This window comes from Haliotis rufescens, unplaced genomic scaffold, assembly GCF_023055435.1.
Source record: "Haliotis rufescens isolate VD_foot unplaced genomic scaffold, xgHalRufe1.0.p SCAF_13, whole genome shotgun sequence".
NCBI classification, from domain to species: domain Eukaryota; kingdom Metazoa; phylum Mollusca; class Gastropoda; order Lepetellida; family Haliotidae; genus Haliotis; species Haliotis rufescens.
This window is the reverse complement of record NW_025963813.1, coordinates 16,986,237-17,009,773: the sequence shown is the minus strand read 5'-3', so window position 1 is coordinate 17,009,773 and position 23,537 is coordinate 16,986,237. Positions and strand designations below refer to the sequence as shown.

Here is a 23,537-nt window from a genome sequence, read left to right as displayed (position 1 = left end):
TCCAGTTAAATCACGGTGTGTCAGGTAAATGTGGGAGGAAAGCCCAAAGTGATGCAGGTCTCAGACGACTTACCACTTTGGTGAAACCTACTGCTACTGTGCTGACAAACCTAGAAACATAATCGGGGCGAACCGGGATTCGAAGCCACAATTATAGGGATCTGGCGAACCAAAGGGCCACAACTCTGCGTATTTAACCGTGGCAAGTGGCACATTATTAATAATATTTACAATTACAAATTCAGAGGAAATCCCATATATCGTGGAGTCAGCTTTCTTTTGGATATTTTTTTTCACTTTTCGGCATCAGTGAAAAACTGCTACAGCATACGATTTTTAAACACCTGTTTTTAAGATACGTATACTGGTTATCAAAATAGATACATACTGATCGTGTAACCTATTTGGAGCACATGACATTAACATTCGGCTTGGAATGGACTGACCATTTAATGCATGTTACGGGAGAATTTTGTTACAGACAGTATCATATTTTTCAGGACACACAGCATATCCAGCAAAACAATTTGTTTGATGATACATGAGGCGAAATTATTCTCTTTGCAGCGAACGTTATACCAACGTTGCCCCAGTATTGGGCCAATACCGCATCTGCGATCTACGAGAGACATCAACCGCAATAAATCAACGTCTGGCCAATGGTGAGTAACAACTGCAACCCCAAATCACTCTGTACAGATAACGTTTTAAACGTGTCAAGTGGTACATCTGACGTTCAAAGTCAGCGCCATCCCAAAGGCGTTACACTACAGTTTCATATTATATACCTATCGAACTATCCATTATAGTATTAAGGACTTAATTCATTGTTGGAGACTTAACATTAAGACATTTAAAAGGTTGCACTGAAACAACCTGAAGGTCAGTTGCTTTTGTGTCAGGGCAATAAACCTTTCACGTATTTTCCTGTTTGGAACAATATTGAATATAATAAATTGTTATATAATTCGTTCAATTTATCCACAACCTGCTGTTAGAAAGTGACATTCACCAAGAACACGAATAAGATCCGAATGCCCTTTTATCCTGGATTTAAACCAATATTGACAAAAGTCCGGCCACGAGATAATTGTAATATAAGCAAGAGAACACACGGAACGATTCAGCTCTCCACTGGGATTGGTCCCATAGGGGTGTTTGCCTTACTGTAATGTATTTCATCTCTCCTGTTTGCTATTTTATAAACAGAAAGCAGGATTTAGAGTTTCGAAAGGCTTCAAAGATCAAATAGTTCAACCTGTATGTTAAATGGCTGCAGGAGAGTTTTTAGAGAACACTTAGTCCTTCAGTTTGAGGGAATAGATTGATATCTTTGAACTCAACACTGTATACATAACTTGTCAGATGGAGGTAGCTACAATCTGTATTTGGGAACATAAAAAGGCAAGGAATGTTTTGGCATCACAATTATTTAGAAATGTCTGTTTGAGAATGAAGGCTATTGATGAATGTGAGACCACCTGATGATTTGAGACCACCTGGTGCGAAAAGATGTTGGAAAGACCTGATTGTGATTGTTTCTAATGAGATTGTAATATTTGAGAGGAATGTTGTTTTTTGGTTGACAACAGCATTATAGCTGATCCAGCGTTATAGTTCCATCTTCATCTTGCACAGCCCACCTGTGGCCTATAACAGGACACATTATAATTTTTCGTGAATGATATTTTCCTTTGCTATCTGTGCTCATTTTTTCACCAACTTTATTTATCATACAAATAAGGTAGTATTAAAACAAATCAGATAGATTTATATTAATTGTCACGTTTAATTCAATTCAAATATAAAACACAACTAAGAAAAAATATTAACAGCCAATTATTATTAAAATATGCATAGAGAGGTTGTTACTTTTATCGTTATTTTTTAATTGGAGTTTCATAAATCTAACAAATTTATAATCTCTCTGTTATTCAAAATTTGAGATAAGAAATCGAGAAGAAAATGTTCAACATTGAAAATAACATCAGGTGAGACAACAAGGCTAAGATGTTTAATCGTTTAATCGTAAACAATGTCGAAGAGTAAAAAAAACAGAATGATAACCGTATTTTAAAAGATATACCAGAATGCTGAACTGTGAATGCACGTGGCCTCTCGCACATGCATCTCGCTCTTTGACATGTTGACAGGCCTTTCATGAGCTGATATCAAGAGTATTCTAAACAAAACGCAAATCACACGTACGTTCAATATATAGAAGAACAACACCCTGAATAAATCACAAATGTCTCCTCTCATACACGTTTAGCTCTTGATGTTAGTAAATATGTCGACGTCATTGTTAATTCCGCATAATTTATCCATGTCCCCAGGGCAAATGACTACAGTCGTCTTCCTTCGGTTTGTTTGTTTGTTTGTTTGTTTGTTTGTTTGTTTGTTTGTCAAGGATGCCATTAAACCACATTTTATTATGACAAATATTGGCATAACAATACGGGGCAGTAGACAGTGATCCCATTTGTTAGCATGATCCAACCAACTTCTATCAGTAATTAATTGGACACTGACAATTAGGACCAATTACACCATCATTTAATGTGGTTCAGATGCTGGTGAATCCTCTCTTGGACACGGCACGGTTCTATCGTCTGGTTGACGTCATCTGTTGTGTTGATTTTTCTGGAATTTTGCTTCCAGACTTGTTATTTGGCTTCCCATTAAGGTGACATTTACAAAGAAAGATTTATTTTCGATTTTGACTTATTTCAGAATGCCGGATGTGTAGCTTGATTGACGTCGATAAAAGAACCTTTATTTATCAATGGATAGGTTTCAGAGCCCCAGGCTTGTCATGAAAGGCGACCGCCGTCAACAACTTGAATATTGCTGAGTACGGCGTTAAACAAAAAGCAACTTGCCCAGTCATGTGATATCATGAAATTGATTCACGCCATCAGGATACGATGACATGCTATCTACAAAGTCATCGAGCCTGACCACCTGATCCATTTTTTTGCCTCCTACGACCTACATCAAACAATAACATGTACAGGCGCGTTTATACGTTTAACCTCGATTCCACCCAGGACATTCATCATGCGTGTTTTGTATATGAACACTATCAATCAAATCCTGGTGAATCGACATCTGTCGACCTGAAATACACCTAATGTCTCTACAATAAATTGAAAACGATTAATTTCCGCGATTTGCGATAACCTTTGGGATTACGTTTGCCTTAACTTTGGCCCTATTGCTTCTTTTATAGTTCTCCGAGTAATAAATCCTACCGATCATGATAATATCTGCTTTTATCATTTATCGGCTGATTTCTGTACAAGCAAAGAGTCTGTTTTCAGTGCAGAGTAATAACATCGTTTCAGGGAGATAGCGCGATATTCGTGGGAAACATGTATTTAAGACACAGGACAAGGGGCTCAATTCAATTATTGTGGCTTCAAACTTCAACGTCTGACCACCAATTCCAATCCTGCGTTTTGGTTTTATGTCAAATTCGTCCAAGTAAATATGCTTTGGACTTTTTACTCAGCTGAATGCTTAATATGTGGACATGTTGATTGTATTTTCTTATGTGCAGCTTCTTATCTCCAGAAAAGTATTTTGTAAATAATTAGAAATATTTAAGAAACAATGCTTATTAAATATAATTATGCCAGCTACTTTCTTGCATGGCGCCAAATAAAAATGGCAAACGTATCTGTTCGTAGGGTAAATAAGCTTTGTTGTTGACGCCATGCTGCATTAATGGTTTTGATCTTAGCAGACTGAAAGCTACATCCGTTACGATCAACAGTTTCGTAGATCAGATAATGTTCATGCCCTTTCTACGAAGCTTTCATAGAGCGTCATACGACTCTTGTTCAGTAGTTGTTTGATCAAGGTCACAACATTCAAGGTCATAGAAAAGCTTTCAAAAAGTTTTATGGTGAACATGTCGAGGATATTCCACATCTGAAGCATCAATGACAAAAATGATGTCCGATGCAATTCCCTATTTTTAACTTTTCAAGGGGAACAATTGACTTGCCTTTGCACGTGTTTGTAATGGGTGCCACCGTCGTGGCAGGATACGCTCACCCTTTCGCGAAAACCTGTATAATTACTATTGCATAGTGATACAGAGTGATTGGAGAGATTTGTTCTTAATGTGGAAAGGGTTTTGTCGATTTTCTTTGCTTATCTTGGCAGTACAAGAAATGCCATGTTGCGCTGTTGGTGCAACATGGTCGCTAGCAATCATGGTGGCCTAGCATTGGTTGCTGGAGATCTATAGCCCATTTATTTTTATTTTTATCGTTGACTAATAGTTTATTCTTTTGATTGTACTAAGACATCTGTTATGCTATGGTTATTGTACTGTGTATTGACACCAGGTTTTATGCAGGTTAAATATATATGTACATATATCTTTTTAATGTAAACCTTTTTGTCAGATATTTGTCGTTGATATTAAGATCGAGCAGATTTCAAAACGTGCGACTAATTTGATACATAAGATTTCACGCGTGATAATCAGTCTGTGCACATTTATACATTCGTTTATTGTCACATATATCGTATATATGCATATCTAAATCCATTTCTGAACACTTACATTCGAGTAGATCAGTTGTCTTCAGTACATACATGTCGAGTGACACTCTTCTGCTCTGTCATGCCTCTAGTAAAATACTTGACCAAAACGTCTTGCACGACGAACTAAAATAGCCCAAAATATGAGAAATGTACACGTGCGAAGTAATTAGCCTAATTCACCATGAGCACACATCTGCATCCAAACCCCTTGAAAAAAGATGGTATTATTATAATTCATTGTAATCTATTAACTGACTTAATGAAAGTAAGGTAAGTATGTGTTTTACTGGATACCTTCTGTCATTTTGGTAAGGATGTGCACGAGCTCCTTTCTTAGTATTAATTGCCTAACCGCTCACCTTTTCTTGAACACTTGGTATCATTACTATTTGATTCATAAATACACGTTCATGATAAAGTCGGAATCGTACAATCGACTCTGATTTGTAAGAATATGGAAAGGGTTTTGTCACTTTTATCTAACTGTTTTCAGAATACATTATGGCCACCTCGCTGAAACAATAATGGTTTAGGGGTCTTGCCCACAAAACACCGACGTGACAGAAATGCATTCGTCAGTGTAATGTCTTTGTTTTTAAATGGTGGCCCCGATTGATGTCATCAATGAGGTTGCTGCACGCCATTATGAAACTTCTCTTTCCGAGTAATGCTTTTGTGTTGAGGCTCAAATTTTTTATGTTTTGGAAAATGTTTGATATTCAATTTCGAGGTTTCATCATATTACACCATACAAATGCAGGCAGTCATTTTGTCTGCATATTGTCACCTTTTTATCGGCCTATCTTTTTCAAATAGTAGCGCTGTCGCGTGCGGCTATATCACAGGCATCAAACAAACATGGCAGATAGGTGGACGATGGGTTCCTACTTTGAATTTGTTAATCTCACTTTTGTCTTTCGTCAAACTAATTCCTTCACTAGCTTCTAATTCCTGACGTGCAAATCACCAGTTTGTTTCTTAAAGCATCTAGTGTATATGAAGCTGGCAATATATACTACTCAAGGATTGCTAAGGATCATGAAGACATATTTAACAAGTGCCATACAGTGCCAGCAACCAATATGTGGCAAATGACATTAACGGAAAGCTAACTATTGGAAAGTTGAAGTCATCCCTCTTGTCATACAGACTTGTTGATAGAGTGTTTTGTCACTCTGAATCTTTATGTGTAGGTCTAAATATGACACAGATGAGGCGGTCTCACTGGTCTCCTTTCTGTCCAGGTTAGGGGGGTATATCAGTGGAAGGAATTGGCTATATGATGGTTATTGAACGGTTATTAACTTCATGTAAATGTACATGCCCCGGCCAGAATAGGTCTCCAGTGCACTGTTTGCAGTTTGAGAAGGTGAATGAAGATGGTTACGTCTTGTGTTCGTGGTGTCAACCATTGACACAGGCTGTTGGGCCACACTATATGACAGTTGCAGGTTGAGTGGTGTACTCTTTGACATGTACACGTATCGTATTAACAGGTCCCACTTTGTAGTACGTAGGGTTTTCACCGCTTTGAACAGTTACATGATTGTGCATCGTAACGGGGGAGGATAGGGAAAGTGAACCAATCCGAATACTTTTACCATAAAGCACGAGAACGGTTTTGGCGCTAACAAAGCATACACAGGACGAGTCAATGATAGGACCCTAAAATCAGCAAGTAAATCCATGCTTGGCAAATTGTCAGTCAGATTTTGATCCTTGAAAAATGCAGCCGTGAAGATTGCAATTTAATCGAAAACTCGTTTTACTTATAAAATCATTCCATTCACTTTTTGTGCTTGCTTTTCTTATTTCATGACATAATTTAAATCTACTTTTTACTTTTCTTAGCGCTCTTTGGATCCAAGATACTTTTTATTTTGTACTTCTTAAATCGATTTCACAATAACTCACACAATTTGTCTTTCTCTTTTTCCTAGGAGTATTGAAGGGGCTCATTTTCAAATCTTACTTCTACACATCAGCCTTGGTGACGTCTGGGTACTAGTGTAATTATTCAGTTTTCTGCATCAGCTGCCAAGTCTTCGCTGCTTTGCCAATATGTCATCGACGCAATTCCAAGTTAGGTGCAGCATAATAATTGGCCTATCAACGTGTCATGTGTATTTTTCTAGCCAGATGGATTATCTGCGCAGCGGTGTTTTTCAGTTGATCATGCATCTCATTATGCATTTCATATTTTTTGTTCTTACAAAAAAGTTAAGGGGGGCCATGCTCACAGTTCTGTTTCCCATTTTCTGCTTGTTCTAGATTTTGTATTCCGTATCTTGGTCATTTATCCGTGTAATTTCAGTCACCATCAAAGTTTACAACACATACATGTCTATACACAATATACTTTGTACTGACATACACAGCAGTTGTGTTAGGCGGACTTGGATCAGATTTGCTGGAACTGATAACATCCTAACTTTCATTTAAGTGACGAAATTCATTTCATACTCATAAAATCTCTGCTGAAAGCAAAGACAATTGTACGATTCCTACTATATCATGAGCAAGTGTTTGAGAAATATAGACGCCAAAGTCTGGCGCTGCTGGAATATTGCTTGACAAAAAGGGAAAGTTGACTCGTGAAATGTTTAAGTCGTCCCCCTAGTGATACAAATTTGTGAAGAGGTTTTTGTCACTCAAAATCTGTATGCACGGACCTTGACGCAAAACAGATGTAGCAGCTCCGCTTGTCTCTTTTAGTTATAGTTCAGGGTAAATCAGTATAAGGGAAGTGGCTGCTTAACCATTATAGAATGATATCACATCGTCAGAATTCCTGAAGCTGGAGTTCTTCTTGGCCAAATTCCTTGTTTTGATGTTGCCAATTAGAGCCGAAATTCCTATTTGTATGCATAAATAAACAGGAGGGCAAGGAGGGGAGGGAATGTGGTGTCCATCGGGGTGTCTACTTCTTTCCTAAACGTCATGCACTCCTATAATTGTTAGATGACATACAAGTTGAGAAAATAATTTGCCATATGCAGCTGCTGTGAACGTTAAACTGTTTGAGGAAAACACATACATGTGGTTTGTATGTTTCGTGTATGAGTACTCTCCCAGGAACGCTTGTCCAGATCAGTGTGGATCCAGCACAAGCGTCACAGAAATACATAGAACTACATGCATGTGGTTTGTATGTTTCGTGTATGAGTACTCTCCCAGGAACGCTTGTCCAGATCAGTGTGGATCCAGCACAAGCGTCACAGAAATACATAGAACTACATGCATGTGGTTTGTATGTTTCGTGTATGAGTACGCTTGCATAAAGTTGGAGGCGAAAACGCTGCTGACCCACGCAGTGTTAGGCCAAGTCTGGCATTTGTTATCTCCCCTGATGTTGTATTATCCCTGTGTAACTTCTTCCCTTTGGTCAAGTCTGGCATTGCTTATCTCCCCTGATGTTGTATTATCCCTGTGTAACTTCTTCCCTTTGGTCAAGTTCGACTCACCTAATTATAATCATCGTGAAGTCATATGGCACCTTTTCATCAACTCTCATCAAAATGTAGACTTTCTTCGAGTGCAATATAACAAGGGACATTTTCTCTCTCGGATAGAATAGGTCGGTTAGTTTTACTGTCTGGACATCACGGCATTGTAACCGGTAGGTGATCGATAGACGATGGCGATCACATTGACTTCTTAGCGAATTCAGTTCAGACTTTGTAATGCTGACAGCATGCCCTTCACAAACAGAATCTGGTAGAACCAAAGATGTGCCCTGTTCTTGTGTTTCTAAGGTTAGTGTGTATGCCTGTTTGTGTGTCAGCAATGTTTACATTGTAAATCTGTATCCCTTAGAGTTCCCTCATTGACAATACAGGAGTGAAGGAGGTTTGATGAGATTGTGTTCACCTCCACATTCCACGAAGGTAGATTCCAGACAAATATTGATCGTTTGTGTGTATGTATGCTAACAGGTTTTCACAGAAATTCGTAGAAGGTTGGGGAGGTCAAAGATAAATCTTAACTTTGTTCAACAAAGATCTTTCCGATTACATTAAATCACACCATTCAGTCAAAGGAAAGAAAGTTATAATTCATTATAAACTTGCGGTTCGTGGCTTGATCAGTATAAACAAGTCAATAAAACCGCAATATCCACACGGGTTTAAGCGCTAAACGTGTATTGATAGTTGGTGATTTATTGCCTCAGCAGGTCAGCCTGACCACCGCTGACGTCCAGAGGGCAAGATTTATATGATAGCGCCACGGGGACGAACTTATAAACTAGTCGTCGTTAGGGTCAACACATAGCCACTTACTGACTCTTAATATCGTCCCCATAACGTGAAGTAGTTTGGATTCACTCAAATGGTGAAATTATGGGACATGGTCACTATCATTTTCTTACGCCTCGCTTACAGTGCGATGTTCATTGAAAGTGCCCGAGTAATTATCAAGGCTATAATTCAAGACTTTTACCCCTGTATGAAGTTATTAGCTGCCTGTACCGTCTTGTCTGGTGAATTTTCACAACCAGTACAGCAAAGAACGTTTCAATTAGCAACCTCATAGAAAGACATTTCCCTTATATTCTGCCATTGGTCATTTCCGCTTATTTCCTTGGTGGCGACGACACCGATGGAGACTGAAGGGCTTGCTTGAGCTGTCGACCTATTATGTAATATACCTGCATTATGTTTCATGGCTGAAGTTGTGCATGTATTTTCCTCACGTACCTGATTGACGTTTATCGTTTAATGGGCGCAGCAGTCTACTTCACTTAACTATAGGTGAACAGTTTTTGTGGGTCTCTTACATCTTTTGGTGCCACTGTGTGTATCAGTAATGCATTTTCTTTACTCTTCAGTGAGTCTACAACTTCTTCAACAACTAAACTAAGTTCCAAGGACGCCATGACGTATTAATGATAAAGGCATTCGAGTGAAGGTGTATATATCCAGATGTTTTCAGCACGACATCCATTTCAATAATTAATTATCATACCCCCAGTATTAAATTTAAATTAAATGTGATGTCTACTTTCTTGACCTTATTTTATACAAAAGGGAGCAATTTGTCTGGACATAGGACGCCTTCAGTGCCACTACGTTTCAGGAATGTATCTGCCTTACAGAAGAAAGATGCGGACTAGAATTCATTATAAAATACTGAATCGTCTTCATAAGTTCAATCATGGTTTACTGTGATCATTTGATGATCATAGCAGCTGCAAAAGACGTCTATGCATATATTGCACTCAACTGGTATGGCCGAATTACATTAAAACACGTAGTTAGTAGATAATGTCTGAATTGGTGCAAGGTTCAATTTCTGCAAATGGATTCAAGTCCTTCAAAAGCAACGCTACCCGTGACGATCCGGGTTAGAATAAGTCTTCAGCAACCCATGCTTGCCGTAACAGGCAACTATGCTTGTCGTAAGAATCGACTCCAGAACCTGTCATGTATATTTCATAACGATCACCTTTTTGGTTTTGATATCTTCTTATCACAACCATTAAATTACTTCTGGTTCATTTGTCATTCTTAGTCTTTCATCAGGTGTAGGTTATATGTACTGGGTCCAAGTTTAATGTTCCACAATAATACTGTCTCCTTCAGTATGACACGTTTTCAGTCTTGCTTCAAAGACTACCGCTGCACTTCTTTATATTGAAAAGACATCAACAACGCTTCACAAACATGTTTTAAGAGATAGTCCCTTTGTCGTTCCCAACGTATACACTTGACGTGCCGTTTCATGTAATCTGATTTCATGCTTTAATCGTCAAAGGGTGGAACCTTGCTTCTTTTATTAGGTACCGAACAGACGGGAACAAAGTAAACAGGTTGCAATAGGACACCGTCAGTTATTTGAAGCAGAACAAACGTCTCCTTGAAGCAGTCAAAAGGAGCTTGATTTCCCCGAAACTGGACAGAATTCGTCTCTGGAACTCGTTTATTAGTAAATAAAGGCCGGTCCCTCTCAGTAATCAATTAAACAGCACGCTAGATGAGTCTTGCCTGGTACGCAAGCAACAATGAGAAGACCTTGAAATGAATCCTCTAGACATATGCAACTACTTCCGTGAATGGCACCAATTTGGACAAGCCAACCTCAAATATATCTCCGTATGGCGTTGCCTACAGTGTGTATTATTTCCGTATTCAATTTCAAATATATTTCAAGCAAAGACTGATAGTTTTGATTATGAATATGTCGGGGAACACAGATATGAAATAAGTCATAAAGAAGAAAATAGATGCTGTGATGTTTATACAGGATCAACGAAAAATATTGTTCTTCTCATTGTCCTTGGAAGAGAGTGTTCTCGAGTCTATTGACTTTCAAAATGCACAGTATATTTATACTTCGTGTGTAACTCAATCTGTGATTAGCTCATGACTCTGCTAAAGTATGAATAATCAATACTGCGTGTGCCATTCCCATTTTTACCACTCTTGGTCATTGCCTTTGTCATCTTCGAAACCGTGCATGTCTTTCATGTACCGGAATGACAAGATTCTGATTCCAGACGTGCCATTATTATCAAACTGTTTCAAGAAAACGTGCGCGTATTTATAAATTGCTTATGGCCATTTTCTTTTCTGATCTCACAACCTATCGCTAAGATCGTGCCTGGTCCTTTCAAATGAAGTGAATGGTGTTCCACGTTCATGATCCTTGATAAGGATTATACATGTCTTTTCCGTTTGGATTCCTTCTCCGGGGATGATCAGCATGGATCCTACATCAGTCATCTAAACATCATTCAAGCAAAAACACGTTTTTACGATGGAAAAGACCACAGATCTTCTATTTCTCTGAGAGAGTTTGTCTTGCACCCATGAAGGGCATTGTGTGGCATTGCATCTGACATCCCTTACACTGAATGTTTGAAGACAACATTATATCTATGTCATGGATTGTGTCACATGTTTGTAGAGCGTCTGCCCGGAGAGCTGACGGTCCGAAGTCCCACATAAGTGCAATAATCTTGGACGCAACGTTATATCCCATTTCACCTCACCTGTTTGAGAATAACTACTTGATTACATAACAGTTCTCAACAATGGCCCCCACAAACTCAAGTGAATTAATACTTTCACTCTCTCCATGACAAGTTCTTAAAATCAGACAGGCTGAATTTGTACACGGCCCTCCTCCACAAAAAGAAAACGTACAGGTGGATATCGTATGACATTGTAGACTTGGATGGTAGATATTGAGATCAGATAAGTGAAACTACACGTACCTCTTCACTGAAAAGTGGTACTTTTTGAGGCTGCAGCTTCGTTCATACACAATTTATAATATGCACTGTATGACCAGATTTGCATTTGTGTTTGTGGTGTGTAAATGAAGGGCGACTTTACTTGTGTCATTCAAGAATACAATAGTAATTTTCTAATCCTTTGTTAACCAGATGAAATATTGAAATTCCTCATACCAGATACATGAAGAAACAACGACTCAGAGTCGACGAATCACAAACAAAATATTTCATAATACAACTACAGGGCTTAGCTACATGTATAGGGCAGAATATGAGATTGATGGTGGTGCAGTATATAACAAACATAACATGATGTTTTATAATACAACTACAGGGCTTAGCTACATGTATAGGGCAGAATATGAGATTGATGGTGGTGCAGTATATAACAAACATAACATGATGTTTTATAATACAACTACAGGGCTTAGCTACATGTATAGGGCAGAATATGAGATTAATGGTGGTGCAGTATATAACAAACATAACATGATGTTTTATAATACAACTACAGGGCGTAGCTACATGTATAGGGCAGAATATGAGATTGATGGTGGTGCAGTATATAACAACCATAACATGATGTTTTATAATACAACTACAGGGCTTAGCTACATGTGTAGGGCAGAATATAAGATTGATGGTGGTGCAGTATATAACAAACATAACATGATGTTTTATAATACAACTACAGGGCTTAGCTACATGTATAGGGCAGAATATGAGATTGATGGTGGTGCAGTATATAACAAACATAACATGATGTTTTATAATACAACTACAGGGCTTAGCTACATGTATAGGGCAGAATATGAGATTGATGGTGGTGCAGTATATAACAAACATAACATGATGTTTTATAATACAGGGCGTAGCTACATGTATAGGGCAGAATATGAGATTGATGGTGGTGCAGTATATAACAAACATAACATGATGTTTTATAAGACATATAAACCTTGGAAACATATAATATATAATATTATTTCATCCTGTATAACGTGTCTTGGATAGAACTCTCTTTATAGGAAACAAATATTACATATGGTAATGCAGTTTGTTGTAACAATATGAGTTGATTTGTTTAGGCTTAGTCAATCTAATCATGTAAAGTTGATAATATATCAAGCCTCCCGTATTCAACTCTGACTCGCCTTCCGTTTATCTGCTGTCTATTGCATCTCTATCTGTTTACAAAGTAGACACAATTTATGGATAACAACGTCTTTAATAACTGTGAAGGAGAAGTGGTTATCCATAAATTGTGTCTACTTTGTAAACAGATAGCGATGCAATAGACAGCAGACAAACAGTCATCCGTAAACTTCTAAGTAATGCCTATGAAACAATTCTATCCGTTTATTTCAGCAGACAGGTTTCCTTAAACAATCCTTATGATTTGCAATAATGTTTGTTGAAAGATTTCCCCTTTTTAGCTGTCACAGCATTTTCTATGTAATATTATCAACGACTGGTTAGTGAGTGAGTGAGTGAGTTTGATTTTACGCCGCTTTTGACAATATTCAAGCAATATGACGCCGGGGACACCAGATTTTGGCTTCACACATTGTACCCATGTTGGGAATCGAACCTGGGTTTTCAGCGTGACGAGCGAAACGACTGGTTAGTCAACATATAATTAGGAAGCCTAATCATTATTTCATTGGTGCTGATGCACTTTTATTTGGCGTGACATTGAACTGCTCGTTCCGCAGCAGGTGATGCTTCGACTGATTTGCCTCAACGTCAGACTCTCAGCACACCTTGTTTGAAAATGTGAAATCAATTGTGGCTGCAAAAAAGCCTGATGTCATTACAACTTGGCATGAAGAACACTCACTATCTAATGATTTTAACAAAAACTTTATTTTACCTGAAGCCTCATGTTCAGTTTGTACCATTGGGAGGTAGTATCACTCGTTAAACTTTACTGGGTTTAATAATTATATGTACAATAAATTGTTTGTTATAATTTGTAAATGGTTAAGTTTTGTTATACAATTTTGAAAGTCGCATGTCACAAATCAATTTTCTATCTAGGTTGCAGTAAGATGAACCCCCGTTATCTTATACACAAATAATTGATGGTATTGACTTCATTGTGTGAGATCCTTTTCACGGGAAGCTTCTACAGCCTCAACGTTACAAATGCTTTCAGAACTTAATGAGATTTATGCAGTCGCCACAGACTTTAAAGCAACCATTTTATAACAATGTAAGGTACTCATAATAGCTAACATCATAGCTAACTTCGAAGCTAACTTCGAAGCTAAACTGTTTGTAAAGAGTCATGGATTCGAATCTTACTGATAAGTCCCGGTTGTAACCTGTGCCAATCCGGGATAGAATAGGTCTTCAGCAACCCATGTTGCCGTACGTAACAGCCGACTGTGCTTGTCGTAAGAGGCATATAGAGAGTGTGTGTGTGTGTGTGTGTGTGTGTGTGTGTGTGTGTGTGTGTGTGTGTGTGTGTGGAGAGGGAGGGAGGGAGGGGGCAGTTTTGTTTCTCGACCCAAACATTTATTTTGTTGAGTCAGCATTCTTGACAAATGCTACTGAGCTTATCATGAAACTGCAGGCCCTCAGTCGACCAGCATGTACATCGACCACGCCAATAGCCTCAGGACTACGATCACATACAACTGTCAGTCTGGGTATGGAGTCATTACGGGTTAATCACTTCAAAATTGCAGTTACAGAAAACGTACATGACTTGAGACCCTACATAATCTAACAGACCTGACGGCTAAGTGGGCGACAATAGTTATGTCAAATCATCCAATTAGGGTTTCCCTCTGAGAGCCAAAGGCAACAATTCCGCCAGATGGATTATTGGGGATTATCCAGACTTCAAGTGTATATCATTGACGTCAAATTGACGTCGACTTCATATGATAGACGATTGTTATTTTACCCATGTAAAGGTTGAGGCACACTAAGTAATTCTGATGTTTCATGTTGATACAATGCATTAACTTGAATAATAATAATAATAATAATATTATTATTATTATTATTATTATCAATAATAATAATAATAATAATAATAAAAATAAAATTGATGATAATAATAATAATAATAGCCAAGGATGTAGGACATAATCTCAATGTCAGTGTTGATTTTGTTGATGGTTCTGTACTGCTGGACGGTACAGAAATGAGTGTACACGTGATTCAAGCGAAGTGCCTTATCAAATCGGCCCAGACTCAATCAAATCAAATTAGTCAAATCACAGTAAATATTTACCCCAAATATTTACATGTAGTGAATTTGACGTAAACTACTTTGAAAGTCTGATGTTTTTCAATGGCGGATTGTGCACATTGTTACGAGATGATTTCCAAATTGAAATGCAAAGAGTACCCAGAAATCGATTCATTAAATACACTGTGAACTTATATAAATGTCCACACACGACGAATAAGTAATTAACGTGTTATATTGAAACACAGATTTAAGAATCAGAAAAAAAGAAAAAGGCCTCAAACCGCCCTTGTCTCGCTCTTATATTGATACAGTCAGTCTTCAAGAATCTGTTCCATCCAGGAAGTTTTCTAACGATCATGAGCTTGTGATTGTTTTAACAACCAGATGCGGTAACTCTAATGACACTTTCTGTTATAACCTGTCCAGCACTCAACTTGACATTTTATCAGCGCTTCAAACAATTGCTGCCACTGACAATCACTGTAGATATATCTACAACAATCTCTACTGCTACATAACAACATGACTTTGAGTGAGTCTGTATCACAAACAATAAGCCTTATGTCCAACATTGTTTATTAATCTCTATTGTTCTTCAGAACTTTTGGACACGTGAAGACCCGGTTCAGAATAGGTCTTCAGAGACCAATGCTTGCTGTAAGAGGCGACTAACGTGGTCGGGTGGTCAGACTCACTGACTTGGTTGATGCATGTCATCGATCCCAATTGCGTGGATCGATGCTCATGATGTCAATCATTGGATTGTTTGGTCCAGACTCGATTATTTACCAACCACCGTCATATAGCTGGAATATTGCTGAATGCAGCGTTAAAAAACAAACATCATCATCAGAACTTTTAGAAATGTATCTGTGGTGAAAAAATAACGACCAGAACATAATCAGGGCAAAAGTTTCAATGGATAACGTAGTCTAAGAACGAGTGGCATCATGATGTGTGTAATTGAGTATATTATTGATGCAAGATGCTACTTGTGTCTTTTGACCTTTAAAACTCCACATGTCGAACAGTTCCATTGATCTACTTGTCAGATTTGCCAAACATTCCATCTTGTTTTAAAGAATGTTCTCGACGACAACACCTACGTACAAAACCACATCCTAAAAATAAAGATCAAACTGTGAAACTCGTCCACCTGTTTTGTTTCATCATGATAGATATTATTTGTCTGGGAGAGGAGAGAAATTAACACTATCGCTCCTAAATTCAGTGTGAAGGTGTCCTCTCGTGAACTAATGTGCGTGGCATAGACACGGATCAGTCTGATACTAGCTGCATCTGATTTGCAACATGATGTATCAGACGGACATCTATGATTAATTGGTATGATCAGACAAAAGACGCAATCTATATTTCGACGCTAATTGACAGCAACTGCACTCTTCTTTCGTATAATCTGTTGTTGGGGGTAATCAGCTTTTTTTATATCTGAAAATACACAGACATCTAACCCCACAGTTGTCTAGTCGACCTTATACGATTTGGATGTACATCACTGATAAAGATGAATAGAATAGTAAATTTTGGTTCACACTTCTAGAAAGAGTTTTTGAAACATTTCTGAAGTATCAGACAATTGTAGTTTATTGCAAAAATGTACGACCTGTCAAGATCCTCAGCAACCCTTGCTTACCGTAAAAGACGACTATGCTTGCAACAGGAGACTAACTGGATCGCGATCGGGTGGTCAGGCTCGCTGACTTGGTTGATGCATGTCATCGTATCCCAATTGCGTAGATCGATGCCCATGATGCAAATCATTTGATTGTCTGGTCCAGACTCGATTATTTACCGACCGCCGTCATGTAGCTGGAATATTGCCGAGTGCGGCGTTAAACAATAAACAAACAAGCAAACAAACAAAACATATCTATACTACACTTACTGATGCGCCTAATTTTGCGCGCTTTGAACACATGACATGCTGTGGTATTATCACTAATTGTCCCTGAAGAAAGCTGTACACCCATCTGTAAAACTGCGAATATTTAAAGTTGCAATTTCGTCGCATGGATTTATCACAATTGTGTTCCTGCATGTAAGATAACACTCCTTAAGTGGTTACTCCTGCAATGTATGCATGTTTCTGATGCAGTAAGTAAACTAATATCCTTGGTTAACCTATAATGGGAGAGTACATCACACGTTGGAGGAGCATCCGGTGATTATAAACAAAGTTCCACATACTTTTGCCCTGTTAGTAATGTATATTCCCCTCATTATACCAATGAGATTATACCAGCACTTTGCTGTAGGTTTGGCCTGTACATAATCGCGCTGGGTCACAGCAAATCCGGGAGCAACCACACACGCTGCCGTGTTACAATGACACGCAATCAGGCAGATAACATGGTAAGCACTTAACACTCAGTTTAGTCGTCTCTTCCGACAAGATTGTGAAAGTGGACATCTTCTGGTCTTTTATCCACATAATGTCGTTATAGCTGCCTCCATATGATGGATACCTGGACTTCCAGTCAACCAACAGGATTATGTCAATCATGTCTCTCGCGACGTCTGCTGACGACTAAATACCCATGCCACATTGAATATGCGGAAATAGACACTCATCCTGTCTGTTAGAATACTATCAGTGAGAGTGAGTATGTAACGCATCCAAGATTTCTGATGTAGTATTGCAGTTTTGAATAATGGTCGAGTTTCTTTACCTTATGTGAAAGCTTCAATGTCTTTTTTCAACACAAATTAACATACATAAAAAACCTCATATCATGTCTTTCTTTCTGGGCTTTTTACAAATATAAAGACTTATATGTATGTCGATATTATCCTTCAGTATAATATGTACTTTTTGTCAGATTAAGACTCTATAAACGTTGTCTGGACCAGAAAAACAGGAATTACGAGGACACGGATGCAATACGCGTCAAATTCGACTGAATTGCCTTAATGGGCTCTGTACTGATCACAGCTGCTAAAAATGCTTCATCGTCGCAGTAGCATCCGACATAAGACAGTCAATCCATTAAACACCGTCTTCAGATAATCATGAAATCATCGTACATCAGCATTAGTACATTGGCGTTATGTCTGATTTATGACTGGCACAAAAGAGGCATTTTATGGAATATTCTGTGTTGAGTCATCTGTGAAAAGCACGGACAAAAGTCTTGGAATCTGCTGACGTAAACGATGTGATTATGACGAAGTGGGCTTTCACAGATTTGATTGTTAACAGAAATAGTTCAACTTGCTCACTACGTCGTCAGTTAGGATACGCATGTACAAAGACGAAACATATTATCCTGCCCTTAACATGACTCAAGTTAAGTTTTATGCTGATGGATCTGCATAATTTCAGTCATGAGCAACATTTGTTTTTATTTGATATGAATTAGGCATTAAACACTTCTGTTTTGTATCAGTAAAGGCCATCATGTGTCAAAAGCCTGATTTCAGCAGTTTTTGAGGAGCACGTTTCTATTATTTTACGTGCCCCTATAGTTTACCTAAGTACGAATTGATGTTCAAAGTCAAAGGGGAGACTGGAAAGGACTGGAAAGAAATGTGATAAAAATTCATCTATGGGGGTCACTGCCTCCCTCTCAGTTAGAATGTGTATTGACGTTGTGACGACCATTTTTATCCATTTCAGCCATGTCAGACGTTCATAACTTCATAACAAGTGTAAGGCAGATAAAGGGCTAGTTGTAAGCAATTTAAACGTGTCTGATACTTTTAATTCAATAACTATTAAGATTTAACACTTGTAGTGGGTGTATTGACCCGTCTTTTAGAATGAAACACATATTGATGTTACACAGATTACAAACAAATGATTATTCCTCAACATACAATTCCCTATGTACCATGTTCCGGTGTTTGTTTTACATGTAGGTGAACAATTGCTTTGCCTCTGCATGTGTTTGTGACGGATACCGCCGATGGGGCAGGATACGCGAACACCTGGTATCATCACTGTTTGATATTGATTCTTAAACACATACTTATGACATAGTCGGAATCGTCCAACCGTCCGCTCTGCTTTTGTCAGATATGTCTTATGAATAGGGAAAGGGTTTTGTCGTTGTTCATCGTTCAGCGTACAGCTATTAATAACGTCAACGCTAGAGACTAGTCCAGAATGAGTAAACAGATTCCATTGGACGTAAAAGGTAAAATAGCAGTGAAAATTATGTGAATGGATCACTGAAATCAGTGCTGACACAGGTGTTGGCGAAAAGGGTAATTCTGCCTCACCGGCAGCACCCGCCACTCACAACCTGCATAAAGAAAGTACGTGTTTGTGGCCTGAGTTAAGTAACATATTTCCGAGGGACATATATCCCCTTGAACATCCGGATTAGAAAAGGTCTTCATATCGTCGTTAGAACACGGTCTCAGGCCTTGGCTTCAATCGCCCTTTCCTTGCACAAAAGTAGTGAAGACTAATATCAATGTCATCTTTATTGAAAGGTTTGCAATTGGTCTGGAGCAATCTTAAGTAGATTCATCATTGTCGTCACTTAATCAAGACATGCGAGAGAATGTAAGTTTCAAAACTGAGCTGAACTGAGAACCGCACACACCTTTCGCCAACATGAAGAACACATCGGGAATTTGGGAAGAATAAATACGTTAAGTGTCGGCATACTATATCAATAACCATAACCCTTCTGCTAATTCAAGGAAATCTATTCTCAGTTCATAATCTAAAAGTTAGGGGTGGTTTCTCTTTGTAGACATTGGCATGCTGACGCCCGGCGAGCACCTAGTTTCATTTGACTACATGTAGATTTTCCATCATTTAGTTCAACCCTTTCTTGCGTGAGTGGCGGTGCTTCTGCTAGGGCAGGACATTCTTTGCTTTTCGCAAACACTTTGTGTCATCACTCCTTTTCGGTGATCCATTCATATAATTTTCACTACTTTTAACAAACACACAACATATGTAGAATTGTATAGTTGATTGTGCACAAGAACAAGTCTAAGGTTGTTCTCTGCAAATGAACCAGCTGAGGAACCAATCAAGACTTGAACAGAATTGATATCTCGTTGCCATAGCTTGATATACCAAACCTCATTCAAAACAGTCCTCTATTTAGCATTGTAAATGGACAACTGTGTCCTAATTGTTTACCTGTTAACCTTGTATATGACTGTGATCAGATAGTACATATCGATACAGTGTATGTTCTGTGTGCCGTTGGGTACAGACATGGTGAAGGTTGTAAAGGGGCGGTTTTGCTGATCATCCTCATTGTATTGGCTTTGGCAGTTGTTATCATATATCTACATGTAAAAATGTTTACGTGATCCTGAATGATTGACGATTTGTAGCTGTAATATTTTCGTATCAGGTATTGAAAGAATGATGTTATGGGTTAAGTCATGGCTCTTACATAGCTTGGTAGGGGCGGTCGGGTAGCCTAGTGGTTAAAGCGTTCGCTCGTCACGCTGAACACCTGGGTTCTATTCCCGTCATGGGTGCAATGTGTGAAGCCCATTTCTGGTGTTCCAACGCCGTGATATTGCTGGAATATTGCTAAAAGCGGCGTAAAACCTTACTCACTCACTCACTCACATAGCTTGGAGCAACCTGACGTCACCAACATGTACAGGCGTATCTCTGACAATAACTGTCATAAGTATTTATATTCAGATTGTCCATCTGTACTTATACAGGCGACAGAAGTCAAAAGAGTGTGACGGTATTTTCATTCCAAATGTAAAAAGAGAAATTAGAGGTTATCTTCAATGAATGACAGACATTAAGAATTTTTTGCTGATGTCACAAAGAAAAACTTGTGTCAAACATGGAAAACGTGGAAACAAAATAACCTTCTGATCGAATACGTTGCAGGTTTTTTCTTCAGATTGCGCAACTGTAGATTGAAATCTTTTAACGGCCTTAGGTGAAACAGGAGAGTTGAGTTAGAACAACAATTTAAATCTCCCTTCAGACTCTTCAGGCGATGCCGTTATCAGATATTTGCTTACAGGTGAACATTATTTCCAACCGTTTTAGAAGCAACAAACTAAAAACGTATAGACTTGGCAAGCAACAAGCTTTAGCACATGTATAACAGTATCTATTTTTGGACCAGGTAACATTAAATCTAAATATGTCATTCATTGCCTACAAGCGAACACGTTTACATGTAGCGGGCTTCGCAAGGAGCCATTATACACAACTGATAATATTATGTAAATAACACCACTCCCGTGTATCTTCACGTTGCCAACAAAACATGAATTTAAATGATTATTTTGGAATACTAACCATTACGTGTCTGCTTCATAAGAGATATCTTGACAACTGATGCATAATAGCGGTATGGAACCTCTCCAGCTGACCAAAGTTCGTCAAACAAATGAAGGTTGATTCCGTTATTTGATTTCCTGAAGTAAATTCAGTATGAACTCAAAATGATATAAATCACACATGAAGATGCATTTCTATGGTGTTCCCATCAAAGCATGAACTCAAATATTTTATTTGGAATATTCACTAAATTCACAATATGAATTCAAATAGATAGAGGTTAAACATGTGAATGACTTTATACTATGACTTTGTAAATATAATTATAGTACAAGTGAGTATGACTTGAGAAATGTAGTGTTTGCAATATTTTCATCTTGTTAAGATGTACTGCACATGTCATCTGACAAATCCTACATTTCACAAGCAGCTTCAGGTGTCCTTTAAAGAATGTGAGTCTGTGTGTAATGGTAGACCATGTTTGATCGTGTTTGTCCATGATGAGAAAACATCTCAATACATTTCAGGGCCTATATATCCCACAAAAATAAGCTATTTAAGACACTGCAGTATGCTATCCATAGCTACATCCCTCAACCGTGCAGGATTTACTGTTCGAACCCCAGATTTTCACTAATTACGATCCTTGGTTTTTCAGAACCAAACACATGCTCACGGGTGTGTTCTGAGTAACAAACGCCCGCGACTCTCTTCAAACGTTAACGTCTTGAAAGTTTATTCCAACTTTATCACAACAGTAATTGAGTTTGGGCCAGATAAACCAGTGGGTGATATTATGAACAACGTCCCACACCGTCTCAGAGCATACAAAACTAAATCACCAAGCCTGACAACATACCTGTCGCTTTAAGACAAACATTAGAGTGCTGAGTATCGTTTCTAACCGAGGTCCTCACGGTGCGATTCTTCAGAGTCATCAACAATGATGCAGTCAGTTGTTTATCAAAGAAGGAGAAACATACTTTATTTGGCTTATTTTCGAGAAGTTTAATTATTATTCGTTTGATTGGGTATTCCGTGATGGATAGGTTCGATTACAAACCAGTATCCTGTGATGAAGTGTTCATAAGATCTCCTGGGCCAAGTCGGATCGAATGGCATGCTATTTCGAGTTCGTTCTCCACGGGTATCGAATACCGAGCCAAGATTAAGACACGTTTAATTTATCGTTAGGAATGACTTCCGAGTGATTTCCGACCACTTGAGTACTACTTATAACATGTCAAAAGCATAAGTAAATGTAACTAATGACTAAATTAAAATAAAAATTGCTCAATTCAGAAAAAGTATAAAATCGCTCCGTTAAAGTGAAAACTTCACCTCCACGAATTACAGATTTTAATTGCAGGTCAAAATCACAGTTGGAATTTAGATGATATTAATGTTAATCAATCGGAGTGGATGCCCTAGATTAAGATCATTTTAATACCAAACCCTTACGCAAAGCTTTGTCATTAAGTGCTAATATCTTGTAAGAGGATTGCTATCAGAATTTCATCGACGTCCAACATGCACATAAAATGCGATTTGAAGTAAAAAGTTATGAGTGGTATCATGTTTGTGGTAACTTTATGAGAGTACATGCACCTTTTAGAATCATTGATTTGGGGGAGCGTATGTGAGCTGTTGTACAGTGCGTACTTCAGATTAAGATTATCAGCCATGTTTCTCACTACAACATGTGGGTCAAGGGAAACACATATATACTGGTACAGGTGCAGATCCAGGTTAGAATTGATCGTTAGTACTTCATGCTTGTTGTAAGAGGCGACTAACGGGATCGGATGGTCAGGATCCATGACTTGGTTGCTGCATGTCATGTATCCCTGTCGATGGTCATAATATCAATCACTGGTTTGTCTGGTTATAGACCGTTGTCATAGAGCTTGAATATTGCTGAGTGATGTTGAGCAGGAAACAAACAAATAAAACATGTATACATGCCTTTGCATGTGTTTGTGATGGGTGCCACAGGTGGGGCAGGATACGCTCACCTTTTCGCCAATACCTGGTTTCATCAGTATTTGATCACATGTGCTAATAATTAGTAGGAGTCGTACAATCAACTCTGCTTTTAACAGAGATTTGTTAGGAATACGGAAAGGTTTTTGTTGCTTTTGTTTGTCGTTTTATTTGTTGACAGATACTATCTCGATTGCTTGATTTTGTCATAAAAAATCCATAGTTGTGTTTGACATGCTTGTATTCGAGATTCGAGTGCTGTATACATGTAGGTAAAGTACTGCCAGATAGTTGAATTGAAC

General features: G+C 38.3%; 1 long non-coding RNA gene across 1 annotated transcript in view; it reads left to right on the top strand.

Moving 5' to 3' along the window:
- Positions 1-230: 230 nt before the first annotated feature.
- LOC124121941 overlaps positions 231-23,537 on the top strand; it is an 85,617-nt gene continuing 62,310 nt past the window's right edge. Inside the window, exon 1 of the long non-coding RNA XR_007220369.1 lies at positions 231-662. This is a non-coding gene — a long non-coding RNA (uncharacterized LOC124121941). The remainder of the gene's footprint in view (positions 663-23,537) is intronic.